The sequence below is a fragment of the Lynx rufus genome, unplaced genomic scaffold (genome assembly GCF_022079265.1).
Source record: "Lynx rufus isolate CCGP_SWC_20201006 ecotype Redwood Valley unplaced genomic scaffold, mLynRuf1.p SCAF_3, whole genome shotgun sequence".
NCBI classification, from domain to species: domain Eukaryota; kingdom Metazoa; phylum Chordata; class Mammalia; order Carnivora; family Felidae; genus Lynx; species Lynx rufus.
The window spans coordinates 128,273,026-128,290,120 of NW_025814845.1; the positions used below are offsets into that span (position 1 = coordinate 128,273,026).

Genomic DNA, 17,095 nt, shown 5'->3' on the forward strand with positions numbered 1-17,095 from the left:
ACCTGCCCTGGGAATGAATGGTAGTGGCTGTGCAGGTGCGGGAGGCGGGATTGGTGGCACAGGTGCCATAGAAGTGCCAACCTGTGCTCATCACGAATACTTTCTCCACAAAGGAATCGTCTTCAGGTGCTTCCTCACAGGACCTTAAAGCATATACAGACTTTGCAGAGGCTCAAATTGCAAAGATGGGCAGAGAAACAGGACAGAATGGCGTTGTAAAGTAGGGACCTCCCACCTAAATGGCAACTGCTAATTCAAATACCCTGAGCAAATTAGGTGACAGAACAAGACCACCTCAAGCCTATACAGCATCTCTGTGTCATTTAAGAAATGGGGACCCTTCTCCTGGGAGGTGCATGCCTGCATCAGGGCCACGGCTTGATGAGCAGAGCCTGGCTGTATTTCAGTGTTCCCTTGTGCCACTGCATGGGCACACCCGTCCTCTGTGGATGGCACCTCGTGTAAGGCAGTAGGGAGGGCCATGGGGCTCACTGGGGCTGTCACTCAGCCGAAATCAAATGTTCCCACGTGGGGCCCAATGTTGCCAGATATTCTAATTTTTCAAAAAAAAAAAAAAAAAGCTAAGCATCCAGCCTTTAATGTGAGTGCTCCTGGTAAATGTATAAATGCAGGCAACTATTCCAAATATTTTCAAATGTCATAGGGACCTAATAAAACAACTAATGGCCTCTGAGGCAGAAGATCAGGAAGCCAGGCCCAGAATGGCCTGACGCTGGAGAAGGGCAGTAGAGGTAACAGCCATGGTTTTTGTTTTGTTTTGTTTTTAACTTTTTAAAAAATGTTTTATTTTGTTTTGGGGAGAGAGAGAGAGAGTGCATCCATGCACACGTGTGCAGGCGTGAGTGGGGGAGGGGCAGAGAGAGGGAGACAGAGGATCCAAGGCAGGCCAGATACAGGGTTAGAACCCATGACCCTGTGAGATCATGACCTGAGCCAAAGTCAGACGCCTTACCTTTACCAACTGAGCCACCCAGGCTCCCTGCCTTGGGGTAGAGTGAAGGGCAGACAAAGAAGGCAAAAGAAGGGGGCAGGCCTTGCCCTGGGATTGACCTTGAAGAAACCAGAATATGGGAATATTCCACCTTTCTTCTGCTCTGTGCCTTTTGCTATGGAGAGGCCTGGAAAGTGTGAGCAGTGATGCTGAGGGTAGAATGAAGGGGCACTCGGCTTATCCCCAGTCCACACTTCTGGCTCAGCGAATTCATCATGAGGACCCACACATACACTGCACGCCCTGTGTCAGGCACAGCTCTGGGCATGCTTACTCTGTCAGTTCTGTCAGCAACCCTGTTAGGTGGGCGTTGTTATCATCTCCGTTTTCAGATGAGTAAACAGAGGCTCAGAGAGACTACATCACTTGCCAAAGGTCACACAGCTAGCAAATGGCAAGGTGGGATTAGAGCCCAGGCAGTCTGGGTCCGGAGTTTTAACCACCACCCCCCCCTCAGTGTGAGAAGAACATATAGACAGGAAGGACTCTCAGTTTCTGAGGTGCATGTGGTCCTCCTAAACTCATTCCTTGGCTTCTGCACACCCTGGGTGTTTGAATACTTTAAGCCACGTCTGTGTGTATCCACAAACAATATATCCAATCGTTTGGCAAATTTGTAGACTTTATATAAATGACACTATACTTCATGTAGCCTTCAGCGACATCTTTTTTCTTAACCCTGGGTCTTTTAAATTTTTATTTATTTATTTATTTATTTATTTATTTTAATTTTTAATCTCTATTTGAAGAGAAAGAGAAAGAGAATGTGTGAGTGGGAGAGGAACAGAGGGAGATGGAGACAGAATCCGAAGCAGGCTCCAGGCTCTGAGCTGTCAGCACAGAGCCCAACGCGGGGCTCCAACTCACGAACCGTGAGATCATGACCTGAGCCGAAGTGGGATGCTCAACCGACTGAGTCATCCAGAGGCCCCAACCCTGGGTCTTTTAAACTGATCTATGATGATACAGAGATTCACATTCATTCATTTTTTTGTATACTTTTTTATTGGTGTGTAATATCCATTCGATAAGATTCACAAATCTTAAAGGTACAGCTCAAGGAATTTTTTACAAAGTGATCTTATCTGTGTAATCATGACTTTGCTTAAAAAAGATACATAGACCATTACTAGGACCTAGAAGCCCTCCTTATATGCCCTGTCATGATCATTCATTTCAATTATGGAATAGAATTCCATTGCATAAATAGACTATGATTTTAAAATCCATTTTTTCCTTCTTATTTTTTTAAAGTTTATTTATTTTTCAGAGAGAGAGAAGGAGAGAGTGCACAAGCATGGAGGGACAGAGAGGGAGAGAGACAGAGAATCCCAAGCAGGCAGTGCACTGTCAGTGCAGAGCCCGATACGGGGCTCGAACCTACGAAACTAGGAGATCATGACTTGAGCCAAAGTCAAGAATTGGACTCTTAACCAACTACCCAGGCATCCCTAAAATCCATTTTCTTAATTGATGGAACATTTTAGTTGTTTACACTTTTTGTCCTAATAAACAATGCTGCTGTGAACATCTGGGTCCACGTGTCCTTGGGCATATGGCGAGAATTGGTCTCTGGTCTACACCCAGGCACCATCTTGCTGAGGGTGGGGCTGCATCCCTCTAGCTTACCTAGATGTTGCTCAGTTACTCTCCAGAGCTGCCCAATGCCCACTCCACCACAGTGTGTGAAGTTCCCTCCCTTCATGTCCTCACAGCACTTGGAATTGTATTTCCTAATCTAAAGGGTGAAGTGGTTTCTCATGATTTTGATATGCATTTCCCTGATTGCAAAAGAGGTAGAGCATCTTTTGGTATGTGTATGGGCCATTCAGGTTTCCTCTTCTGTAAATGGCTTCTTCATATCCTTTGCCAGTTTTTTGTTGAGCTGTTTGTCTTTTTCTTATTGATTTATACTAGTCCTATACATAATCTGGATCCTACTCCCATGTCAGTGACACATCAGGGTATGGTGGTTTGTTTCGATCTTCAAAAAAAGGGAGAGGATTGGTTTCATAAGCTCTAGACCACTGAGCGATATAAATTCCTAGCAATATTCTAAAATGTCATTCAATGGATGGTTTGTAAATATTTAAAATGGGAAGTCTTGATCGTTGGGAGGGGCACAGTTATCTGAAAACCAGTCACACCAGACTGTCAATCTTGTCTTGGTAGAATTTCAACTGTCAACCACTACCGTTTGGGGGACAATCATAAATTATGAGTTGCAAAGTGTTTTCACATACATCATCTCATGACAACCCAAGACCAATATTGCCACTGTCCTCATTTTACAGACCAGAAGAGGGAGGTTCTAAGTCCCTTAGCAGTAGTGATTCAGGAATGACCCTGGCCTGGCAGACCAGGGGAGTGCTGAGATTCTTGTGCTGGGATTTCAGCAAGGTCTTTGGCCTTGGCCTTGTCAACATGTGAAGAACTTGGGGCTGAATCACCCACATTAGATGAGTCATTGCCATGCCGTGTGAGTGTCAGGTCCCTGGCGTGTGAGTGTCAGGGAATTTTCTGAAGGCCTACACCTGGTCTCTGTTCTGAGCCTATTCAACAAGCTCATCGGTGCCTTTAAAAGGGCAAAGACAGCATATGAATTATATTTGTAAATGGCTTGAAGCTGAATTAGGATGCACAATTCTTAACAGATGGGCCGATTTGAACCAAATGCAGATTAGTAGAGGCATCTAGAAAGAGGATTGTCTTCCTCCACCCCTCTCTGATTTCAAAGACCTCACTAGGGAGGAAGTGAGAGGGAGAAGCAGAGGTCAGAGGCTAGGTCTAAACCCAAGAAGAGTTCATGCAGGCTGAGTCTCAAGGGCAGGAGCAGTGCCAGAAAGGGCTTCTGGGGCCTACAGCTAGGAGGGGATGGGGGCAGTTGGAGAAGGGTGGGAGCAGGGCTGGGAGGGAGGGAGGAGACTGGGTGGGTCACTGCCCCAACCTGGTAGCAACCAGTGTGAGTGGCAGAGGAGGAAAGGCCGAGGGCCCTGGGCTCTCTTACAGGTATAAGGCGAGGGTGGGCAGGTCTCAGAATAAAAAACAAACACATTGGCTGGGTGTCATATCCAAACAGGAATGAGCTCTATCCAGGAGGCCACTTGTCTGGGACACTGTGAGAAAGACCCACAGATCCAGAACACTCTAGTTGTTTCCCCTCTGGATACTCTGGTTCCGTGTTGGAGGGGTAGGTAAGGTCACAGGGCAGAAAGGGAAGTGACATGAGGGGTGTAGCTGCAAGGGGAAGGCAAGCCAAAGGAAGCCACAGGAAGGTTCCACATTTTGTATTTTTTCTGACAATTTATTTTCTTACTTGCAACCATCAGTCCCTGAACATTTCAAAGTAATTTCAAAAGTTTCTTTAAATGTTCCTCTCGGAGAGAGGGAGAAGTTTTTTTTCTTGAGAAGTGTTAACAGTCAGGACTAATTTTCTTTCACTTTTGTTCCTCACATCACCAAAGTGATACGCATTCCTTGTCATTTTTGGAAAATTCAGTGAATATTTGGAAAATGCAGAAAACAAAATTTCCCATACTGCTATTTACAAAAGACTGCTATTCACAATATTGTAGTATAATATAGTCTATTTCCAGGCTTACATACGCCTGTAGAGAAACCTTTGTTTGTGTTGCCGAATTGGGATTGTATTGTATGTTTTGTAATCTGATTTTTGCACTTAACTATTTATCATGAACATTTCCCCGTCTTCTTCAACCACATAATTTGTAGTGGTCGTGTACATTCCATTGAATGAATGTCTCATAATTTATTGAACAGACCCCTTGTTAAGTCAGACATGCCTTACTATAAATCTTGAGAGGTAATCTGGACATTAATCTAGACAAACAAGCTGAAACGCTTCAGCTCTGCCCTTAGGAAATGACTGTGAGAAGCTTAAAGCCACCTGTAGGTTGGAGCGGTCCCCTGAGGCAGTCCCACGCAGGTGTGCTTGGGACAGTGTCCCAGTGAAGGCCTTCAAGCTGTCAGAGGGAGCTGTCCCCCTGGGCCCCAAACAAGCTGAGTGTTGGGAAGCACAGGCCCTGCTCCATAGCTGGCTGCCCTGTCAGGACTGTAAGCCTCCGTGCAGGCCTCAGGAACCTGTCCACTCGGTCCCAGGAGAATCCCAAGCCTCCTGGCAATTGTCCCTGGACCCTTGTCCCTGTTCGGCCCTCCATGGCCCCTAAATGCGCCATTGTCTCCTCTAGCACGCACCTCCTGCTCTGCTGTGATCGGCAGATTCCACACCTTCTCTGCATGTTCCCTCCATCTCTGTGTTGACTGACACCAGACTATTCCCCCAGGACATCACTTCCCTGGGAGGCCTCCCCTATTGCCATTTCCAAATTATTTCTCTTTTCCTTTCTGTAAAAACCACAGCTCACCTGAAGCCTGTGCTATCCAGCGATCCCACAGGCTGCTTTTCCCCATTGTTCTTTACCAACCTCCCATCCTTCCCACTCTTCACTACAAACTCCAGCTCTGGCTCACTGATGTCCCCTCAAACTCTGCTCCTGCCCTGATTTGCAGTGACTTTCATATCCACATGGAGGAGCCCACAAAACCACGACTACTGGGTTCCTGTATTATTTCCTAGGGCTGCTGTAAAACGTACCCCACCCTGGCTGGCTGAAAAGGACAGAAAATTATTCTCTCATGGTTCTGGAGGACTCCCGGTGACAGCCAGCTCCTGGTGGTGCCAGACATTCCTGGGCTTGTAGCTATGAACTCCAATCTCTTCACATAGCCTTTTCCTAGGTGTCTCTGTCTTGTCTTCTTCTTTGTTATAAGGACACTTAAATTGGATTCAGGACCACTCAGATAATCCAGGATCCTTAACTTAATTACATGTGCAAAGACCTTTTCCAAGCAAGGTCACATTCACAGTTTCTAGGGCCTGAAGATGTCTTTTGGGGGCTACCACTCAACCTTATCATGTTCCCACTTGAACTATTCTAGTATTACGGTCACACAATAGACTTTGTCATATAGAAGCATCTCTGCCACCTCTAAAATATCCATCTCAAACGTCCTCCTCTCCGACCACTATCTTCCAGCTCCCAGCTCTCCTACATGGCCTAGGACCCCACCCCAAGAGCTTGGATTCATTGATGACTTCCTTACCTTTGCCTCACCCATAACCCCTTCCCTCATGGCTGCCCCGCTTAGATCATAAGATCCATCATTATAACCTCTCCCTGGCAGACTTCCTCGACTTCCATGCTCCTCTCCTCTCTAAGTCAAAACCTTTGTGACAAAACACCAACCTTATATTGACCCTCTACATGCCTGCCCTTGAGCAGCTGCTGGGAAAAATAACTACATAATCAGGCTGGCTAGTTTTAGCTTAGTTTTTTGGGTTTTTTTTTTTTTTAATGTTTCTTTATTTATATTGAGAGAGAGACACACACAGAGACAGAGACAGACACAGAGAGAGGAATAGAGAGAATCCCAAGCAGGCTCCATGCTCAGCGTGGAGCCCAATGCGGGGCTTGGTCCCACAAACAATGAGATCATGACCTGAGCTGAAATCAAGAGTCAGACGCTTAACCGACTGAGCCGCCCAGGCGCCCCCATGAGTTTAAACTCATGGCCCTACACTTCCATGGGCACTACTTAGCTACCCTATTGGTTTCCATCAAGAGTTTACTTGCTCCAGGGGGCAATGTCATCCTTTTCCTCTCTCCTCATGCTTCCCATATGATCTCCTCCTCCTCTAATATTAGCTGATGCCCTGTTTCATACTTAGAGTTGCAGAGAAAGCAGACACCATCAGAGGGGAGCCCAATTCTCTTCCTATCCCAAACCTACAAATGTACCCACATCTACACCTGTATTGCTCTTATCAAAACCACCCTTTCACCTGAACTCACTCCAGAATGAAGGCTCGTGAGAGTGGCAACCTTTTTTGGATCATGCAGTGCTTTATGGCGGGTGCCCAATACAGTGCCTGACACGTGGTAAGCACTAAATGTTTGTTGAATGGCAAAGAACTTCCTTTCTCCACTTATCTCTCCTTCTCTTACACCATTAATCTCTTCTCTATTGGTGACTCACATTAACATACAGATATGGGCTGGAACACCCATCATTTAAAAACATAGTCTTTCCTTGACCCCACAGTCCCTCAGCTTCTTCCCCCTTTCTCTCTTCTGCTGTGTAACAAAACTTCTCCACAGAGAACAGCACATTATTATCTCTACTTCGTCACCTACTGTTAATTCTTCAATTCCCTCCAGTCTGGCTTCTGGCCCCGTCACTCCTCTGAAACTCCTCTCATCAAGGTCATCAATGACTGCCATGTTGTCAAATCCAACTTCATCTATTGTAATGGTCCTTCAAGGTGCAACACAACTCTCCACTCCTTTTCCTTGAGTCACTCTCCTCTCTCATTTTCCCTGATCCAATACCCTCTAAATTTTCTTCCTATCCCACAAAACACTTCTAACTAGTCTCCTGCTTCACTGACTCACTTTACTCACTCTCTCCCTGATCTCTACATATGTCCTCTTATTCTTCTCTGTCAATCATTTCCCTATGAATTTTCATCCATGGCTTTAAACACCATCCATTTGCTGATGACTTCCAAATTTATTCTTTCATTGGAATATACCTGACCTCCAAACTCTCACACCCATCCAAGTACCAGCTTGGTACCTCCTTCAGATATTTCAGGAGCATCTCAAATAGAACATTTCCCAGATGTTACCCTTGATTCCTACCGCTTCTGCCCAACCTGTTTCCTCCATCAGGCCCTAGAAAATGGTACCACCATCTTGCTTGTAATTCAAGCCCAACAACTAATATCATCCTTGTGGGAGTGTTTCTGGGGGTAAAGTTTTAGAACAGGAAATGCTGAGTCAAATGACTTGTGCCATTTCTTAAACATGTAGAGATCTTTGACATGCATTCGTCATAAATAATAAATGAGGCTTTGAAGCTCCTGACTTTACCATCTCTGGAATGAATTACAGGGCTTTTTTTTTTTTTTTTTTTTTTTTTTAAGTAGGTAGTTTCCTTTACCCAGAAACCTTCCTCCTCTGAGGCATTAGTTGAATCAGCTAGGTTGTTAGGTGCCAGCTATGGTCACCAACTCTGCCTGATTCAGGTAGAAACAATGTATTGAAAGAGTACTTGGTAGTTCACAGAGCCACTGGGAAGAATGAAAAACTGAGAATAAAGGGAGCCCCAAGGCCAGAACTCAACTAAAATCACAGCCCTCACTGGCTGTGAAGATTCTGCCCACACCAGACTCTGGACATGGTCACTGCTCTGTTGCCATCATTGTCACTGTCTGAAAGCCGGTCTCCTTATCCCTGACTCTTTGCTTCACAAACTCAAGTTTCAAAGCGCTGAGTAGATGGATCTGCTCGGCTGAGTCCCGGCTCCTATGTCCTGACTTCCCAGGAGCTGGAGAAGGGCATGTGTGGGCCATTGCAACAGCCTCCACCAAGACTCATCATGTGTCACCTTCTGGGAAGCCTCCAAGATGACCAATGCCCATGGCATTGGTGCTGAGGGCTTTCCCAGATCTCGTCACTTTCCAACAGAGATGCCACCAGCCACAGCAGCTATATTACAGACTCTGGGACTTTGCAAAGGGAATGTGGCTTGGAAGGTGGCAGGGCAACATATAGAATAAGGTTTAGTTTTTGTCATTCTAAAGTTCTGGCCAATAGTCCATCTCCATCCCTCTGTCTGTCTGTCCTGCTAGCCAGCTCTGCATTTGGGGTGTCAGTGGCTCTTAATATTCATGCTGGGCCTCTCCTTCAATGTAGTAATAGTGAACATGTTGTTAATATTTTGTCTTTCTTTTTTTATCAGAAGGCTGAGAGCTCTTTGCAAACATGAATATGTGACAAGACATCAGTGCACGGTTGTAAGTAAATCAGCAGGAACTTTCTCAGCTGGATTCTTCCTTGTTTTCTCCCTCTGCCCATCAAGAACGGGGGGGAAGGGACTGGACTCCCCTTTCTTTCAAGCATTACCTTACCACCTGACTGCCACCCCTGGCACTTACAGTGGAAACTTGCCTCTTCCATTCCTCACTAGATAAATAATCTACTTTCATTTTGGCGACTCGTCCAGTATTTTTTTTCCATGAGGCGGGGTGATGAGCCTTGCCCTGGTTTCTGAGGTCTCATGTTCACCAGCAGCAAGCCAGTCCTCCTGTTTGCCCCTGTTGTTTTGCCAAGGAGAGGAAACCAAGGCAACGAGTTAGCTAAGGTGGCCAAAATGCTGAAGTTGTTGCTCCCAAAGTGTCATCTACGAGCCACCCAGCATCAGCAACATCTTGAAGTATGTGTTCAGAATAACTCCATCCTCAACTCCTGACCAGTCCCCCCACTGAACCTCCCCACCCAATCAGTGTCTTTGGCAGAAGAGCCCAAGAAGCTGCATTTTCACCAGGTTCCCAGAGGACAGTTGTACATTCTAACCTGAAAACCACTGGCCCAGACTGTCCGTAGCAATCAGGCCACCAACAGGACTTGAAGTCACAGACCTCCATCCCTACCCCTCGTGGTAAGTAAGGATGATGAATCCGATGGGCAGCAGATGAACACTCTGGAACATTTCCTATCTATTTCAAAGTGTTTGCTATTTCAATCATCTATTACAAGCAAAATCCACGCTGGAAAATATTCAGAAACCTCTCAGCTTAAAAATTATATTAGCCCTATGATTTTTCCTGTCTTCTAAAATGAAGGTGCACATTGATGGAGTTAGAGGGTCTTCTGGCTCCAATTTCCTGCAATATATCAAGTGAGTGAATTTGGCCATGATCATTTCCCGGGCATAGCTCAAAAAAATTTTTTTTTAATTGTTTTTAATGTTTATTCACTTTTAAGAGACAGAGAGAGACAGAGCATGAGCAGGGGAGGGGTAGAGAGAGAGGGGACACAATCTGAAGCAGGCTCCAGGCTCTGAGCTGTCAGCACAGAGCCCAGCAAGGGGCTTAAACCCACAAACCATGAGATTATGACCCGAGCCAAAATTGGACGCTCACCGAACTGAGTCACCCAGGTGCCCCCCAAATTTTTAAACATACAAAAAATAAACTGACACCCACATACCAAACACTAATACTGAATACATTTTAACATTTTGTAAAATTTCCTTCATACATTTTTGTTAAAGAAAGTAATCTTTATAAATACAGCTGGAGTCCCCACTGCCATTTCATTTATCTCCTTCCCTTCCTTCCTTCCCTCCCAGAAGTAAGGATCCTGGAAGTGGAATGTGTCCTTCACCCATGGTTTTATAACTTAAAAATATCCATTTCTGTATAATGTGTATACATATACACAACATGACTATATATATATATATATATATATATATATGTATATATATATATACTAGTTATAAAACTACAGCTCTCTATATATAGACAGAGAAAGAGAATAATAGAAATGCTATATATATATATGGCATATATATATGCCATATATATATATGCTATATATATAGCATATATACACACATACACACCGCATGGTTTGCTATTCTTTTTTAGGTATGGAAAGCCTTTTGTACCTTTTTTGTTTCACATTAACATTTCCAAATACATCTCTATTAATACATGTATATCTACTTTGTCCATTCTCAGGTGATACATGGTATTCCAATGTGTGACTGTTGCCACAACTGATGTAGCCATCTATCCACTACTTGCTGACGCTTCTCCAATTTCCATTTCCACAATTGAGATGATAGCAGATTGCTTCCCCACGTCGTGGCGCCACCTACAGGCCCACCAGTGCTCACAGAGGCTTCTCATCCCCATTAGGTTTGCCAAGATTTTTTAGTCTTTAACATTTTTGCCAATCTGTAGGTACAAAAGGCTGTCTCACTGTTCATTTGTATTTTTTTGTCTATTTATTTTTGAGAGACAGAAACAGCGTGAACAGGGGAGGGCAGAGAGAGAGAGAGGGAGACACAGAACCCGAAGCAGGCTCCAGGCTCTGAGCGGTCAGCACAGAGCCCCACGTGGGGCTCCAACTCACCAACCGTGAAATCATGACCTGAGCCAAAGTAGGCCACTTAACCAACTGAGCCACCCAGGGGCCCCTACTGTTAATTTGTACTGACTTGGGTTTTTTTCCTTTTTTTTTTAAGTTTATTTATTTATTTTGAAAGAAAGAAAAGCATGTTTGCAAGTGGGGAGGGGCAGAGAGAAAAGGAGACAGAGAATCCCAAACAAGCTCCATGCTGTCAGCTCAAAGCCTGACTTGGGGCTTGAACTCACAAACCCTGAGATCTTGACCTGAGCCGAAATCAAGAGTCATATGCTTAACTAACTGAGCCACCCAGGCGTGCCTTATTTATGTATTTATTTATTTATTTATTTATTTATTTTATTTTTGGGACAGAGAGAGACAGAGCATGAACGGGGGAGGGGCAGAGAGAGAGGGAGACACAGAATCAGGAACAGGCTCCAGGCTCTGAGCCATCAGCCCAGCGCCTGACGCGGGGCTCGAACTCACGGACCGCGAGATCGGGACCTGGCTGAAGTCGGACGCTTAACCGACTGCGCCACCCAGGCGCCCCTATTTATTTATTTTTATGGCCATACCTATTTTCTCTTGTGCAGATTGCTAATTTCATACTCTGATCATTTTTTCTATTGGATTGTCTTTGTCTTTTTTTTTTTTTAAGATTTTATTTTTAAATAATCTCTACACCCAACATGGGGTTTGAGCTCAAAACCCTGAGATCAAGAATCTCATGCTCCATCCACTGAGCCAACCAGGCTACCTGTCTTTTCCTTATTGAATTGTAGAATTCTTTATTTTACTGGATTCAAATGCTTCATTGGTTATATGCATTGCAAATATCTTCCCCCGGTCTGTGACATGGAACACAGAAACTGTCAGAAAAAGAAAATGCTATCTTCTGCCCTGGGCTCTAGAATTTTGCTGATTAAGGAATAGTTTTTATATTAATTTCTTGACTTGTGATTCGCTTATTTTGCAGATAGTGTGAATTTCGACCTCACACCCACACTGGACACAAGCTTAGGATTTTTATTTCTCAGGAGACTTTTTTTTTTTTAATCTGCCCAGGCCAGAGACAGTTTCCTCGCCTTACCTGGGCTGCTGGTTACCTAGAGGGGCTGCCCTCCAGGGCCCCTGCTTAATGCCAGGTCTGTTGTCCTGTGCATGCCCAGACACCTGTCCTGTCCCAGTTTGGTATCCCAGCTTGGGAATTAGACCCTGCTATATTCTTAGTTGATATTTTGGCTCCAATATCCCTCCGCCCTTAGCCACACCTCCTGTTACTACCTCGTTCACTACTGTGTTCCCTTTTTGTTCCTAGCATCTGGGGATTTCCCTCGTACTCCATCTGAGCTCAGATATGAATGTAATAAATTCATCTTATAGTTTAGCCAGCATTTCCATGGAGTTTCAGTTTAGAGGGTTGGCAGTGCTATATGGGGCTGACCTGTATCGGTTCACAAAAGCCAACTATTAAATTTTCAGGAGTTTTGAGCCAGTTGCTACACATTGCCATCGTTAATAATTAAGTTATAAAAACTCACAACTAAATATATTATAATAAAAACAAGGCAATAAAAACTCAAAACTGAACACCTGCAAAATACCAATCTCTGTCTTGAACCTAGTTTCTTTCCCTTATGGTGCGTTCTGCATGCACTACACGGGATGTGCTTTTCTGAGCCACACATAGGAAAGAAAACAGAATGGAGATGGAAACTTCCTAGTAAATGTCCTCAGGGCAGGTCACCATATGGAATAGAACCAAATGCCAAGAAACACTCCCCTCCGATTCTCCTTCAGCACATGGCCAGCAAGAGAGGGAGGCCTTGGGGGTGACTTTGCACAGACAGGCTTGTGAATACAAGACACAACTGAAGGTTATTTTGTACTTCGAGACGTAGTGAGTCTTATCAAGTATCACTCTGGACAAATTTCTTTTCCTAGTTGGTAATCTAAAATTCCATGTATTCCAATTTCATGATAATTACAAAGGACACCTTTCTTTATTTCCCCCTGGTTCTCCAAGTATTGGTCAGAGAGAAGAGGAAAGGCAGGATTTTTCTTCCCTTGCCTTTAGTGTTTCTAAGTTTGCAGTGGTGAAAGGGTCAGCACTGACAGCCTGATATGGGGGGGAGGGCATTTTACATATCACATTCCGCTGCAGAAGAAGTGGCACAGCATTTGAAGTGGTCCACGGCTTACAATGTCCAAAGCTCTGCCTTTGTGTCAGATTAAAGATGAGGTCATGAAGAAGCATGACGATTTGACCTGAGAGTCTCTACATTTCCTTATGGCAAAATACCAAGCAAATCTGGCATTTCTTTGCTAAAGATAAAAGCAAAATCTTAAGCCCTAGGCCATGAACTTTTTGAGGGGCTGGGACCATGCTCCTGGCACATACTCAGCACCCAAGAAATGTTTTTAGGGTGAAGGAAGGAAAGAACAACAGACAAGCTCAGAGGACTGAGTCTGGAACCCCATCCACATCAAGATGCTTAATTTGAACGCCCACTCCCAAGGAAGTGACTCATAGCTGCTGTCTGATGGTAAGTAAGAAAAATATGTGTTTCTATCAGCACATTACATAGAAGAGTAGTATTCATCACTGGGGCATGATGTGTGTTTTGATAAGTTTAATGTTGAACATAAATATACGGGCCATCTGTCATCTCGGACAGTCGGATGCTGGGCTCTCCTTGGCATCAAGGTTTGTCAGAGAACTTAGATTCCTTTCTTCATTGGTGTGGAGGCTCGGAAACGATTCCAAAAGCAGAAACTTCATCATTGATCCAACATTTACTGAGTGCCTACTGTGTGCAGTATGTACAATGAAAATACGCCCTAGGGGTACAAGGATGAAAGACAGAAGAATAAACACAGGGTTACAACACAAAACTGCCAGAGTCATAGGGGCCGGTGGTGGCACTGGGTCACAGAGGAGGGGCACATACCTCATGGCACAGGGTAGGGAGCACCTTCACAGAGGAGCTGACAGGTGAACTGATAGTTGAAAGAAAAGGTTCAGATTTGCTAGGGTTTCAAACTTAAAAGGCTCTCCTTCCCTCCTGACTTCATGTGGCCCCAGTCTTTGGCGAATGTTAGAGTCAGAGGGTGTGATGGTTAATTTTATGTGTCAATCTGGCTGGGCCTTGGCACCAATGGTACCCAGTTGTTTGGTCAAACACCAGTCTAGGAGGTTGCAGTGAAGGTTTTGTTTTGTTTTGTTTTAAGATGTGATTAACATTTAAATCAGCAGCCTTTAAATAAAGTGGGTTAATTTCCATAATTTGGGTGGGCCTCAGCTGATCAGTTGAAGGCCTTAAGAGAAAAGACTGAGGTCCCCCAAAGAGGATGGAATGCTTCCTCCAAATGGCAGTATAGAAATTCCACTTGAGTTTCCAGCCTTCAGACTCAAGGCTGCAATAGCAACTCCTGTCTGAGTTTCCAGCCTGCCGGTCTGTCCTGCAACCTTCAGACTTGCAAACTCCCACAGTGGCATGTGCTAATTCCTTAAAATAAATCTCTTTAACTATATATACATCCTGGGGCATCTGGGTGGCTCAGTTGGTTAAGCATCCGACTTTGGCTCAGGTCATGATCTGGCAGTTCATGAGTTTGGGCCTCATGTTGGGCTCTGTGCTGATGGCTCGGAGCCTGGAGCCTGCTTTGGATTCTGTGTCTCCCTCTCTCTCTGCCCCTCCCCCGCTTATGCTCTGTCTCTCTGTCTCTCTGTCTCTCTCTCTCTCAAATAAAATAAACATTAAAAAAATAAACAATGTATATACATCCTATTCATTCTGTTTTTCTGGATAACCTCGACTAATACAGAGGACTATATATTTAAACCACAGGGTTAGTCGGCTGGGGCCCCAGCTGTATGCCTTCAGAAAGGGAACACAGAACACAGCCACCCTGGAAGAAATAAAACCCAGATTGCACACACCCTAATACCAGCTCTGCTTCTCTGTGTCTTTGCTCTGGTTAATTTATTAACTCTGGGGCATAACCAGATCCCAGCATATCCTGGCAGCTTTTGCTATATTTGGTCCTCAAGTGGCCCTTCCCCATCCATTGCCCTCACCACCCCCACCCCTCCTTTGGCTCAATCCCAACCCACTTTGTGGCAGCTCCCAGCAGCCCTGCCCGCAGTGTAGCCAGAGCAGCTGTTTGCATTTGCGTATTGTATACCCTCAGTCTCTCCAGGATTTCTTGGCAGGTAGACCTAGAGAGCACCCTGTTGTTTTACTTGCGTAAGTTTGCATTTTTAGTCTCAGGGAAATCTTTTTTTTTTTTTTTAATTTTTTTTTCAACGTTTATTTATTTTTGGGACAGAGAGAGACAGAGCATGAATGGGGGAGGGGCAGAGAGAGAGGGAGACACAGAATCGGAAACAGGCTCCAGGCTCTGAGCCATCAGCCCAGAGCCTGACGCGGGGCTCGAACTCACGGACCTCGAGATCGTGACCTGGCTGAAGTCGGACGCTTAACCGACTGCACCACCCAGGCGCCCCAAGTCTCAGGGAAATCTTAAGACACTAGGTGAGTGCCCTCCCAGTGACCAAGGGCACCGGGCCAGCCACTATTGAGGGTCCTGTCACAAAATGTTTTCATTAACTGTGATTCCCCACATCCTACTCCTGACTGGAGGGAATAAATTGAGTCTTTTGTCTTTGTATCTTCGGTGGCTGGCACAATGCTTCGAATATAATAGGTGCTCAATGAATGCTTGTTAACGTGTCAACAATAGGTGAGCATGAGTACTTAATATGCGTCAGAGACTAAGCATTATATATTATACATAATACATATATTTGCTCATTTAATCCTCAGAGCAGAATCTTAAATGATATGTGCTGCTATTATTCCCACTTTACAGATAAGGAAACTGAGGCACATAGAGATCATTTTACTAAAGGTGGAAGAGGCAGAATCCAGATTCAAACTCATCATGCTCCAGAGGCCACACTCGTAACAATACGCTACGCGTATGAACCCTATAAAGTCTAGAACAACTCTGATGATATTCGAGGTCATCTCTCTCCTGCCACATCTTCCCACAGTTTCCGAGATAAGAACAAGAAGAACTGGAACATCTGAGCACTGTTCTGGAAAGAGCTCTGACTGAGAGTGAGGAGACCCAGGCGCTAGCCCGATGCCTGACCTGTGACTCTGAGACTGGGCTTCCTTGTTTATAAAATAAAGGACTTGGACCAGCTGCCCTCTAGGTCCCTTATCGTCTGTACACTGTGGGAAGCTCTGCCAGCTCCTTTTGCCTCTCTGTCTACCAAGTCTTGATAGCCCGGCTTATCATTCAGTCCATGCTTGTTTCTCTGCCTTGAGTTCATTCACAATCCCTTTGGGGCAGTTTGCATGGCCCTTTGGGAGCGGCAAATCCCTCTGAGAATCCAAGGAGAGCAAAGGCTCATCCTTTCAGGAAAAAAAAAAAATGTACATTTTTATAACCACACACCTCACACATGACTTCAGGACGTTACAGACCCTGAAGCTGTCCATCCTTTAGGCCCCAGGATAAAATCTCCTGCACCAGACAATGAGCAGGAAGTAGCCCAAGTTGAAAACAGCACTGACAGAGGATGTGATCAGGGGGAAGGGTGAGCTCTGGCTGAGTGGGTGCTGGGTCTGGGGTGGGGGTGGTGGCAGGGGTGCCTGGCCCCATCCTGGTTTCCTACTCCATCCGGACAGGAAACCAAGCAGAAACCCTCTGCAGGGCTCTCCCGCGGGGCTGCGCCTCACTCTTCTCCCTGGGCCCCTCCTGGGGGCGGGTGGCAGGGACACCTGAGCTCTTCTTCAAGCCTTCACAGGCCCTTCCTGACCAATCTGCCTCATGGGGAAAATGTGAAAACAAACAGCTCTCGCGTCCTCCTCAGCGCTCCTACCTGACGCACCTGGCCTTTTCCAAATGCTGCACAGCTTGCACCCTGCAAGTGTGGCTGCCTTCTCCATCTGTGGGCGCTCTCGCCTTTTCAGAGTCTCACTCAATTCGATACCTTAAGGTCCCTCAGGCCAAGAGATATCCGTAGAGATAAAACTCCAAGGAGCTCAAAGCTTTTAACCTAATTGCT

General features: G+C 45.3%; 1 long non-coding RNA gene across 4 annotated transcripts in view; it reads left to right on the forward strand.

Moving 5' to 3' along the window:
- Positions 1-16,613, forward strand: part of LOC124520819 (uncharacterized) — a 29,755-nt gene extending 13,142 nt beyond the window's left edge. For 3 of the 4 annotated variants that reach the window (XR_006964405.1, XR_006964406.1, XR_006964403.1), the window contains exons 3-5: positions 8,837-9,535; positions 13,439-13,559; positions 15,889-16,613. This is a non-coding gene — a long non-coding RNA (uncharacterized LOC124520819). Of the gene's footprint in view, positions 1-8,836; positions 9,536-10,622; positions 10,803-13,438; positions 13,560-15,888 lie in introns of all 4 variants that reach the window. The other variant, XR_006964404.1, reaches the window with a different exon arrangement.
- Positions 16,614-17,095: the final 482 nt, after the last annotated feature.